This window comes from Fukomys damarensis, unplaced genomic scaffold (assembly GCF_012274545.1).
Source record: "Fukomys damarensis isolate Sample0158 unplaced genomic scaffold, DMR_v1.0_HiC HiC_scaffold_5, whole genome shotgun sequence".
Taxonomy (NCBI): domain Eukaryota; kingdom Metazoa; phylum Chordata; class Mammalia; order Rodentia; family Bathyergidae; genus Fukomys; species Fukomys damarensis.
In genome coordinates, this window is record NW_022900917.1 from 77,161,067 (window position 1) to 77,172,661 (window position 11,595).

Consider the following 11,595-nt stretch of genomic DNA (forward strand, 5'->3'; position numbering starts at 1 on the left):
CATATATATATATATATATATATAATTTAAATTTTTGGAAACTTTTACTGTGCTGTCAACTTTGGGAAAAGTTATCCCAATTTATTGTGTTGAGTTGGTATTGTACAGAAATTGACAGCCATATTCATCTAGAAATGTTAATTTTTTTTCCATTTGTACAGGGGTAATGCACTGTATTAAATATGGAAGGTCATATTTATGTGGGTTTAATTAGAGAAACTAATAAAGTATTCTCTAAATAATAAAAAAAAGAATAAGATAAGACTACAAGAGCAAGAAGCAACTTAAATATATTCAGGGACCATTTTCATCTTCAGAATTAAGGATTATTTTAATCTTACACCATTGCCTTTTCTCTTTTACTTTCCTTTTTAGTTTTATGTTAGGATTCCCTATTTTTAATGTTCACACAGAGATTTCTTTAACTGAAACACCAAATAGTTTTTCTGGTGTGAAAAACTATAATAGTACACAAGATCCTAATGAGATAATGAATAATGTGAAATAGGAAGTAAAGGGCTAAAGGTGTAGGGAAAGTGGGAAGGGTGGGGGAAAGGTAATAAGGGAGAGGAAAAAATATGAGAAATTGATAAAATGGAAATAAAGTGTTTGTAAATGGGGAGGGGAGGAGGGTGTGAAGGGAGGGCAGGGACAAGGGGTAAAAATGAGAATCAAGACCTATCATGTAAAGGTACAGGATCCCAATGATGAATGTAACTGTACTGTATACCTAGATTGTACCAATAAACTCAATAAAAAGAATTAAAAAAGAGCCACCTGGGGAGCTTTTAAAAATTACCATTTTCAGATCCCTTCCCAGACCCATTAACTCCTCCTCTGGTGCTGGGACCTGGGTGACAAGGTTTTCTAATATTCCTGGAGAGGTTGGGTTATGCAGTAGAGACTGAGGGTGGCACTGGGACTAGGGTCCTGGGCTGTGTCTCAGGGCAGGCACAGCTTCTGCTCATCCTGGCAGAGGGGAGGAGCTAGCTTGTTTTCCTCGGGAAAGGGCCAGGCCAGTGCAGAGGGCAGAGCAGACATGCAGGAGGCACTGGAGGAAAGACAGGCCCTGTACCACTGGGGAGAAGAGGGCAGAGACCGGGCTGAGTGGGGGCCAGGGATCTCAGCAAGCAGAGCTCAGCCCAGAAGGTGAAGGCTCCCAGAGAGCCCTGTGGAGCTGCCGACACATTTTCAGTGAGGGTCTATGGGATCAGGTTTATGGTGAGAAGAATGGCCTGGCAGGAGTGTGCCGGGGCCTCAGCAGGGGCATCTTGATACAGAGATGAGCCAATGCAGAAACTGCTTGAGAGTTCAGGTGGGGAGTGACAAAGGCTTTAACTAAGGACATGGAGGCAGGCAGTGAGAGTTTAGGATATTCACGACTTCCACCCAGTTTGCTACAGTAACAAACAAGCCCAGCAGTCAGATGCTTCCAGCAATAATGGATCCTTGTAGGCCAACTGCTTCTGCTCTCTGGAGCTTGAGCCGGGGGTGAAGCCCTGTCTTAAATAAGTGGAGACTAAGAGAATTGACAGTGGTGGAGTGGCCCATGGACGGCTTCTGTTTAGGAGTGGCACACCCGACTTTGGCTCATGCACCATCATGCAAAGCAGCCATGGGGTCAAGTGGATATGAATGTGTAGAAGCATTATTCTCTCACTGGGAGGAGCAGCAAATACTTAAAACAAAGAAGCAATCTACCAAGTGGTCCAGCAGACAGAGGGAAGAGTTTCCATGGACTGACCTCTAGTTTTGTGAATTCCTCTCTCTCTCTGATGGACTCAGATCCCTTCAGGGCAAAGACCATTTCTCTTTGTGTCCATGGTACCTAAACAGCATGAGCTCTGCGCATCCCACAGCCAAGCTCTGCTTCAGGCTGCAGCTGCCGGAGAGCTCTCTTCTCATGTCACTCATCTTTCCCCAGAGCTGGCAGATGTTCTTCTCATGGTGGGTGGCAAATGATGTGGGACCTCTTGAGCCCTTGGTGTAGGCCTGGGGCTCTCACTTTTTCCATTGAACAAATCAAGTCATGAAGCCCAAGTTCCGCCTCCCCACATTGGAGCCTTAAAAGTGTGAAGCTGTGCCAGTGGTCCTGAGGGTCAAAACTGGAGCCTGTGAGTCAGTCTACCCCCAGTTCTAAGACTGTTCTGGCAATAGGTGGGGAAATGTGATAACATGGTTATATCTGTGCTTATCTTTTTAGCTCCCCTCAGGCACTTCTTATTACAGAGGTAGCATGGAACTGTGCGTCAAGACCTGGAAATCAGGAGATGCAGGATTTAGATCTAGTTGTTTCTTGTAACAAGTTGCAGGATCTTCAAAGAGGGAGGAGGAGAGACTCAAGGAACAAGGAAAGAATGGGCAGCACAGAGTCCTGGGCGTGAAATAAAAATCAATGTCAGTCCCATCCTGGTGCAGATAGAGGCATTGTCTTCCAAAAGAATGACTCTGAATGTTTTTGGAGACAGAAAGTATCATGGTTAGCAGTTTTCAAGTTGCTTTCTTGTAAATTGCCTTCTTTACTTGAAAAAGCACCAAGAATAACAGTCAGGAAGGATCAGAACATTTTTGGTGGAAGGTGGGCCGGTTAGGGTCTCAGACTACATAGGAAAGATGCTTTACAGTAGGGGGCCCCAAGTCCCCAAGGATCTGTGCAGATTGGTCAGTGCCCTGTTAGGAACTGGGCTGCACAGCAGGAGATGAGTGGCCCACAAATGAGTGAAGTTTTACCTGTAGTTACAGCCTGCCTCACACCTGAATTACTTACTGCCTGAGCTCCACCTCCTGTCAGATCAGGGCAGCATCAGATTTGCCTAGCAGTGTGAACCCCACTGTGAACTGTGTTGTAGTGATCTGGCTGTCCTGCTCCTTTGACTTATCCTGAAATTATTGCTCTCCCCATCTGTGGAAAATTTGGCTTCCACAAAACCAGTCCCTGGCAACAAATATGCTGGGGCCCACTGGCCTAGAGGGTACATCTGGCTTGAGTTGGGTCGTGCTGAAGTCCCTTCTTGGCTGGGGTTCAGTGACTATGTTTGCTTCTGGTACAGCCACTCGGAAGCTTCACTATGTTTTCTGAAGAAACAGCTTCTATTTAACTGTCACACTGGTGGCATGGGAGAAAGCTTTAGGAAGTTTGGAATAGCCTCTCACCTTTGCCCATTGTTTCCAGTGGTATTGCATAAATAGTTCAGTCTCAGTGAGGTGCATCTCTGTGACCATGACATGAAGAGACTGTGACAAAGGTGGAGCTGTGCCATGTAGGTCCTCCATTGAAGCAGGACTTGTTCTCTGGCTGGAGTGTGACAGAAGTCAGCCAGAGGGCAGTCAGGGAGTCTTCAGCTGTCTGTTCCCATGGGGGCAGCTTCATCCTGACTCGTTTCCTCCTGGGGACAGCCACACGAAGCATGTAAACAAGGCATGGTATAGCTGCCCATGGGGACCTGATGCTGGACACCTCGAGTGGGCACCATTGCTCTGAAGCTCTGTGCTGGCTTCAGTCAGTGCTTGGCAACTTTGCATCCCCAGTCTTTCTTCCTTGACCCACTCTTGCTTTCTCATTTACTTTCAGAATGTAGGTTCCTACCAAATATCTTGGCTCTGACCTGTATCTCAGCATTTGCTACTGGGACACAAAATCTGTGACAGTTTCTGGGGAACACAAGGAAAGATGAGGTTCTGGAGCTGGACTGCTCACTTTCCTGCTGAGTGTGAGGACCTTTTGCTTGAGGTGGACAGAAGCAGTCTGTGTGTCCAATTCCTATCATGGGTTTAACACACTGCAGCTTAAATCTGAAAGTTGAACTTACCATCTTGCATTTCTGTAGGTCAGAAATCCAGTGTGGGGCCTGGGATATAGCTCAGTGGTTCGGTGGCATACCTTGCAAGTGCAAGGACCCGAGTTGAATCCCCAGTACCAAAAAGAAAAAAACAAAACAAAACAAAACAAACAAACAAGAAATCCAGTGTGGCTCTCACTGGGCCCACTCAAGGTGTCTGCATGCTGCACACCTTTCTAAAGCTTCTTGGGTGAATCAGTTTCCTTTTCATTGGATGTTGGCAAAGCTTGGTTCCTTGTGGCTGCAGAACCAGGATTCCCATTATCCTGTAGGCTGTAAGTTGAGCTATTCCTGGTTTCAAGAAGACACTGCCTTTGTGGCTTGTAGCACCCTTCCTACATCTCAAAGCCAGCAATGACAGGAAGGGTCCTTCTCACACTCCAGATCTTTCCACTTCTTCCACTGCTGCATCTCTGACTCTTCTGCCTCCTTTTCCTCTTCCAAGGACTAATGTGATCAGACTGGGCCTAGCAGGATAACCCAAGATCATTTCCCCATCTCATACTCTTTAACCTTAGTCACTAATGGTGGGGCATAACCTTGTGATAGGGAACAAGACCGTGCTATCTCCAGAAGAGAACAACTCACTTTGTGGAAATGATTCCTGCTCAATGATGAGATAAAACATCTCCCTGTGAGGTACCACACTGCCACATAGCTAGGACTGGGAATCCTGAGCCAAGTCCTATGTGACTTATCACATTACACCATTGGGCAGACCCAGAACCAACACCATGAGATGGATGTGCTCCCTTAGGTTCTGAGGTTGAGTGGAAATAGTACAAGCAAAAAGCATGAATAGACAGCTAGAGGCCTGTGCTTGGGCCTATAGGAGTGGGCTCAACTTTTGAGGGTCTTCATCTTATGTGTTGATGTGCCTAGAGTACACACCATAAAAGATCACTAGAAAACCATGCAGACAAAGTGACTTGGCCACAAGATACTATCCTGCCTCTGTCAGGGTCTGCCCCGGGGCCAGAAAGAAGGGAACATGAGCCAAGTGGCCATGGCAATGAGATGAATGTTACATATGAAGAGGTGAACCTGAAATCTGCAAGGATGATAGCCCAGAGCCTCCTAGGAGAGAGGACTTCATGTCCAGCAGTGGGCTGTGAGGTTGGGGGACAGACTTCAGCTGTCAGCTCCAGCAAGTCTGCCTCATTTGCAGAGAACTGCCACACCCAAGGTCATAACCTTTCAGAGTGGCACATCTTGACTGAGTGAGGTAGGGATATGAAGGTACAGGCAGTGGCATGATTCTGATGGGTAACAGCACTCCAGAACAGTGTGACCTCCTTCTGCCCACCTTTCTTTAGGTTCATGACCTCTGTCATGTGGCTCACATCCCATACCCTGCTTCTTAAGAACCTGATCTCTGAGATGAACTGAGCTATAGATACAGCTAGATATAAATTAAATAATAAAAAGCAAAAGGAAGAACATTTCTTCCATACCACAGTGGTTTTTCTTCTTTTCCTAGGGTATTTGTTAGCCATAGGCTCAGTCCTTTCAAAGTGATTGAGTTTGTCACTAGAGTCACCCAAAGCAGTTGGTGTTGGGTCCAAACATGCCAAAGAGATGACTTCTCCTGACACCAGGTAGTGGGGGCTTCTTACCTGGGAACCTCAGAAAAGAAGTCAGGCTGTCTGTCTTCACTGAGCCCTGTTTCATGGACAGGGAATCAGCTAGTACACGCAGAGGACCTCCAGGTCAGCAGGGAAGGTGTGTGGTATAGTTGTAATCTAGAATGTCTCTCAGAAAACCCCTTTGTGAAAGGCTTTGTCCCCAGTTTGGTGCCACTGGGAGGTGGTGGAAAGCTTAAGAGATAGTGACAAGTGGGAGATTTTAGGTTCCTGATAGTGTGTCCTTGAAGGGAACTGTGGGATCCTGATCTTTTCTTATTTCTATTTTTCCCTCCAGGAGATGAATAGATTTTCTCTGCCACATACTCCTTCCATGATGTGTGCTGCCTCACCATGGGCCCTAAAACAATGAGGCCAACCTACTACTATGGACTGCAACTTCCAAAACTGCAAGCCCAAATAAACCTTCCCTCGTTACAAGCTCATTTTCTCAGCTACTTTATTCCAGGAAGAGAAAGAGGCCCAACTCAATAGGTTAGCTCATTCCACAGATAAATGGAGGCTGCTTTCACTGAGACTTCAGGGAGTTTTACAGTTGGGAGTCTCCCTGGTAGTCTGGTCAGGTCCTTCATGAGTGCCTTTTCTCATTGGCCCTTGTTAAAATCTTCCCCCTTTGGGAATCTTCTTTACTCTAAGAAAATCAAGTCAGTCATAGACTTCTTGTGGTATAGAGAAATCAGAAAGGGAAGCAAATCTACCATAACTGGCTGAGCCACAGTTCTGGCACTTGCTGTGGGACTTTGGTCAGTCCCTTGATTTCCTCGACATCCAGTTTCTTCATCTATGTGATGAGGTGCTGATAACACCCAGTTTCCACAGTGGCTATGAGTATCCTTGCAGTATCGATCATGCAGAGCCCTTTTCTGGGACCTAGGGTTACTTACCTTCCTGTCCTGCACCTTCTAGTCCACCTCTCACCTTGATTCTAGCGCTGGTGGACAGTTCTGAGATTTTTCTTACTTAGTATGGCAGCCCGGAAGTGCAGGGGCATTAATGCCCCAGTGAGTTCTGAAACTTACATGCAAAAGAAGCCACTGGGGCAAACTTTACCTCTGACTTCAAAGGGATAGTTTTGTAAGGTGTTCTGAACACATGGAATTAAGCCTCTGAGTGCCCATATCTTTGAAGCGTATCATGTTACTGACCTTTCTCTAGTCCCTGACTCATTCTCCCTCACTCATTCATCCTTTCCAGAATCATCTTATGAACAAACTATCAATACCTGCATTGAGACTGTTTTGAGGGCAACCCGCCCAGAGATTAATCCCAGGCAACATCCAGCCTGGGCTTCAAAGACTCATGGTCTAGTGGAGGCATGAGATTCTTTGCAGAGACAAACTCAAAGGTGAGACTCCTTCAAGAACAGACAAAGCACAGAGGGCTTTGTGCAAATAAAGGAGGGGTACCTGGGTTTATGAGGGTTTATGGGAACCTCTGTGTCCCCATTGCAGTGAAGAGGCCAGGCATGCATATTCAGTAATGACCTACCAAGATCCACGCACCTCTGTTACCATGAGAATACTGGTGGCGTAAATATCCTTATCATTAATGAACACACGAGGGCAGAGTGAAAGGTCAAATGAATTCTGCAAAACTGCATGAATGAATTCTGCAAAACTGCATGATTTTCCAGTTGCTGAAACAAGATTTATATCTGGGCTGGCCTGAGACTACAATCTGTGTTCCCCTTCTCAAATTCTTTCCTCCCTTCTGGAAGGATCCAGTTAGCTTCTGCCTTGACATTTCTCCATCCTGTCTTAAAAATAAATCCTGTCCTCATGTTTTTTTAAATCTCTTCTCCTCTTTTGCCAGCCCCCAACTCCCTCTGCAATCAGTAGATATTGGTAGGCAGCAGCCCTGTGAGCTCCCCATAGCTAGTTCGCATCAAATAGCCTTATCTGCCTACACTGAGATCACATCATAACTTTTTGAGCTTGGCATCCCTCTAATAGGCCATGTTTATAAATCTCAATCAAGTTAGAGCTCATTGTCAGAGAAGGGGAGGAAGCAGCAGCCCTTGGGGCCTTTATAATAACCATACAATGATCAAGTACTCAAATAATCATGGCAATCACATGGTAGTTAAGAGCATGTGCTCTGGAGTTAATTTGCTTGGCTCCAGATCCCTGCTACATCCCTCAATCACCATGTGACCTTGGGCAAGTTTCTTAACTGCTCTGCATCTCAGTTTGATCATCTGTTAAATGTGGACAATGATGGCTCCTGTCACATAATGTTGTCAGGATAACTAAAAGCCCAAAGCCCAAGGAAAATTCCTGGAATAGAGGTAAGCACTCAATGTACATTGTCTTGTTTTCTCCTTCTCTTTATCTGCTTCTTCTTTTCCCCTTCCTCCTTCTCTTCATCATTGCCATTATCATCATCCTATGGCCCACTTCTGTGCTCTCTAGAAAGAATATTTCATTGTGAAGCTGCCTTGCTCCAAGCTCCCAGGACCCCCTGGGTTTCTGTTTCCAGGCTCTTGTCAAACTGAATTGCAGTCCTCTGCCTCATTGTTGTCAACACCTCTGGAACACATGCTCCTTGGGGGCAGAGGTTATTTTGTTAATTGGGATTCTTATCCTGGATCTAGAAAATGTGTGTGTGTGTGTGTGTGTGTGTGTGTGTGTGTGTGTGTGTGTTTTAACTTGGATGAGAAAATTGCATCTTTGTTTTCTCTTCTTAGCCAAAGGATCTCACATGCTGCAAGTTACACAGATGGGAGGACCTCCCCTTGATCACCCCAGTTTGCCTGGACTTTCAGTGGTAAAAGTAGCAGCATTATGGAAAGTCAGGATGTAATGGCTATCCTAGCTTCAAACCCTGAATATACAATTCAGTTGTTTTGAGATGGGGTTTAAGAATTTGCATTTCAAATGGGTTAAGTTTGCTGATGTTTTGGGGACCACACTTAGAGAACAACGTCCAGAATACTCCTCACTACTATATCAATTCTGGCTAGGAACCATTCTTAACACCCATTTGCCATGCCCTTGGAGCACCCCAGAGCTTCAGATGGCACCTCTGTGTCCATCTCCACCCACTTCCCAGCTGGCATACAGGGCACTTGTGATTGGCCAGCTTTCTCCATCATCATCCAGTTCTTCCACTTCTCTGCTCTGGGTAAGCAAGCCTGCTTCCTCTTCCCCCCCAGGACCCACCAGACGTCTTAGCCTCTGTCTCCACTCACTGCTGAGATATTATAATTTCCCTTTATATCTAATAAGAGCTGAAGAATCCCTGCCTTTTAAGCTGGGTCCCTGGTGACTTTTTAGGAAGTTGGTGGTTTCCACAAAAACCTGGATACCCACCATCTCTCTGCCTGCTGTCCCTGGTGCTAGCTCTGGGAAGATAGGTCAACTCCAATCTTAAGACATCAGACTGGACACTTCTCTGTCTGCAGTGTTCTTGCCCCTCATAAGTCGTTGACTGTGCAACCTACCTGAGAACTCATGATGCTTCTGGAGAGTTGGCAGCTGGGATGGCACAGTTCTGAAACTGAGCAACTGATCACTCATGGTCCTTGAAGGCCTTGTGAGGAGACACTTAGTAGGAATCCCATCTGCCTCAGTCTCCCTTCTGAGGAGGCCTAGATTAAGAGGGATGGTACGGGATGGTGGGGAGAGTCCTAGCCTGCAAGTCTGGAGCAACCCTGGAGCCTAGAGGTGGTCTCTAGTGACTATCATTGGTATGAACTTCAGTTTCTCAACTATCTGGATGTCTAGTCCCTTATAAGTACAAACAAGTGGCCATCTCCATGAGATTGTCATCACAGGTGAAATGAACAGACAAGAGGTGTTTTGAAACATTTGGAAAAGCATAAACACTTAGAAAACAATTGTAAAGTAGTAACCACAGCTGCACCAGTATCATAAGCCTGGGACAAACATTTGTGTGATTTATGACTCCATCACTCAGTGATGTTGGAACTTCTCTGCTTCCTAAACCTTTTGTATTCACTCTTCATGTATGCCTCAGGTCTTATGTGTCCACAGACATCCCTGCTTTTCAGCACCAGCCATTCAGGTTCACAGTTGTGAATGAGGTACACAGAGAAGCTGGATGAGGGGCTTTGCAATATCCTGAAGGCGAGAACTCAGTTCTTCTTTTGTAGATGAGATCAGTGAGGATCCAAACATTAACTGGTACACATCCACAGGCCCAGAAGAGTATAACCTGGGCTGGAGCCAGGCCAGCTTCTGTTCCACAGAGCTTCGTTCTTCATCTCCCCCTTCTCGGTTCCTCTGAAATCACCCAGAAGACCTTCTTTTGCTTTTTTTCCCAATACCCAGGGGCTAGATTAAAATGGAACTGAGAGAAAAAGGAAATGAGATAGATGGCATTTTTAGAGACAAGATGGTTTTCAAAAAAGTTTTTTCTCCTCTTGCAGGTAAAGTAGAGCAAGTAAAAGAGTATGTGGGGAAATGATCAGGAATGAGGGATGGATACTTTACTTTTGTCTCTAAGTTATGAATAATCTTCCTATTTGTTCTTTTCTCCAGATGGATATGCAGTACAGAAAATGATCTTCAAGGGGAAAAAAAAAGCAATACCTAGAGCATTAAAAAACCACATAGTAGCTGGGTATGGTAGTGCAGATCTATAAGTCCAGCACTCCAAGAAGCTAAGGCAAGAGGATCACAAGTTCAAGGTCAACCTGGGCAACTTAGTGACTTAGCAAGACATTGTCTCAAAATAAAAACAGCAGGTAATATAGCTCAGTGTGAAGGCCGGGTGCAGCAGCAGCAGCAAAATCTCGCATATTTTTAGGGTCAAATAAAAGGGCTTTGAGTTTGGCAGGAAACTGGGGCTTGGTGTGATTGCTCTTTCTTGCATATGAAAATTCTTGGTCTGAAGTAGAAAACTGGTAAATTCTTTAAATCATTGAGTAAATCTTTATTAACTGCTTATCTGACTTTGAGATATTCTGAACTTGAATTTTCCCCATATCTGGACACAGAGCTGGGCCCCACATACAAGGTTTGGTATAGTATAAATGCTCAATAAATGTGTTTTAGGAATTCAGGCAAAGAAGCATGGAGTGGGAGGTGCTCCCAACTCTACCTGCTTTAATAATACCTTTCTTGTACCTCTTTCTAGAGTTATTTCTCCCATTCTCATCTCCTCTTCCCCTGCACAGGTCCTTATGGGAAAAGTACACTTCAAGATAGATTCAAAGCCATTTCAAACTAAAGGGTTAAAGGCTGGATATATCTCACATTTAGCCCTTCTATGACAATTGGCAGAGTTACAGGGAGAAATATGTTCTGTGGCTGCTTCCCCATTACTAAAAAGGCAGCTATTTCATAATCAATGTATGGATTTAGTATCCAGACTGGTGATCTGTGATCTGTGAGGTCTCCATGTTCTCCTCTAAAAATTGAGTGTGGTAGATGTCCGTATCCCAATCCCCAGAACCTGTGAGTGTATTCTGGTGCTTCACATGGCAATGAGACTCTTTGCAGATGCAACTAAGTCAAGTATCTGGGGTGAGGAGATGATCCCAAGTTATTAGTGATGAATGTAATCACCAGGGTCCTCTTTTAGTCCATTTTTTGTAACTGTAATAAAACCCTTGAGGTCCAGTAGCTAAGTAAAGAGGCTTGTTTTGAATCATGGTTCTAGAGATCCAAGTTTCAGGACCAGTGGCCATCTTTCTGGTAGAGTCCCAAGGAGGCATAGGGCATCTCTTTTTTTTTTCCTCATTGAGTTTATTGGTATATTTTAGGTATACAGTACAGTTGCATTCATCATTGGGACCTTGTACCTTTACATGACAAGTCTTGGTTCTCATTATTTCCCTTTTCAATGCCCACCCTTCACCCCCTCCTCCTCTCCCCTTTTACAAACAATTCATTTCCATTTTTTTCATTTTATCAATTTTTTTTCTTTTCTCTTATTAGCTTTCCCCGACCCTTCACACTTTTCCTACACCTTTAGCCCCATTCTTCCTATTACACATTGTCCATTATATCATTAGGATCTTATGTACTGCTATAGTTTATTCACACCAGAGAAATTATTCAGTTTTTACATGTGTGACTTATGTATTTCACTTAGGTGTATATCCTCAATGTGTATCCATTTTCCTATGAATGACTCTAATTTCTCAT

The 11,595-nt window shown here is 44.7% G+C and overlaps 1 long non-coding RNA gene across 1 annotated transcript in view; it reads left to right on the forward strand.

Moving 5' to 3' along the window:
- Nucleotides 1-10,168, forward strand: part of LOC104865849 — a 40,750-nt gene extending 30,582 nt beyond the window's left edge. The window contains exons 4-6 of the long non-coding RNA XR_781283.2: nucleotides 5,760-5,956; nucleotides 6,677-6,827; nucleotides 9,985-10,168. This is a non-coding gene — a long non-coding RNA (uncharacterized LOC104865849). The remainder of the gene's footprint in view (nucleotides 1-5,759; nucleotides 5,957-6,676; nucleotides 6,828-9,984) is intronic.
- The last annotated feature ends 1,427 nt before the right edge of the window (nucleotides 10,169-11,595 follow it).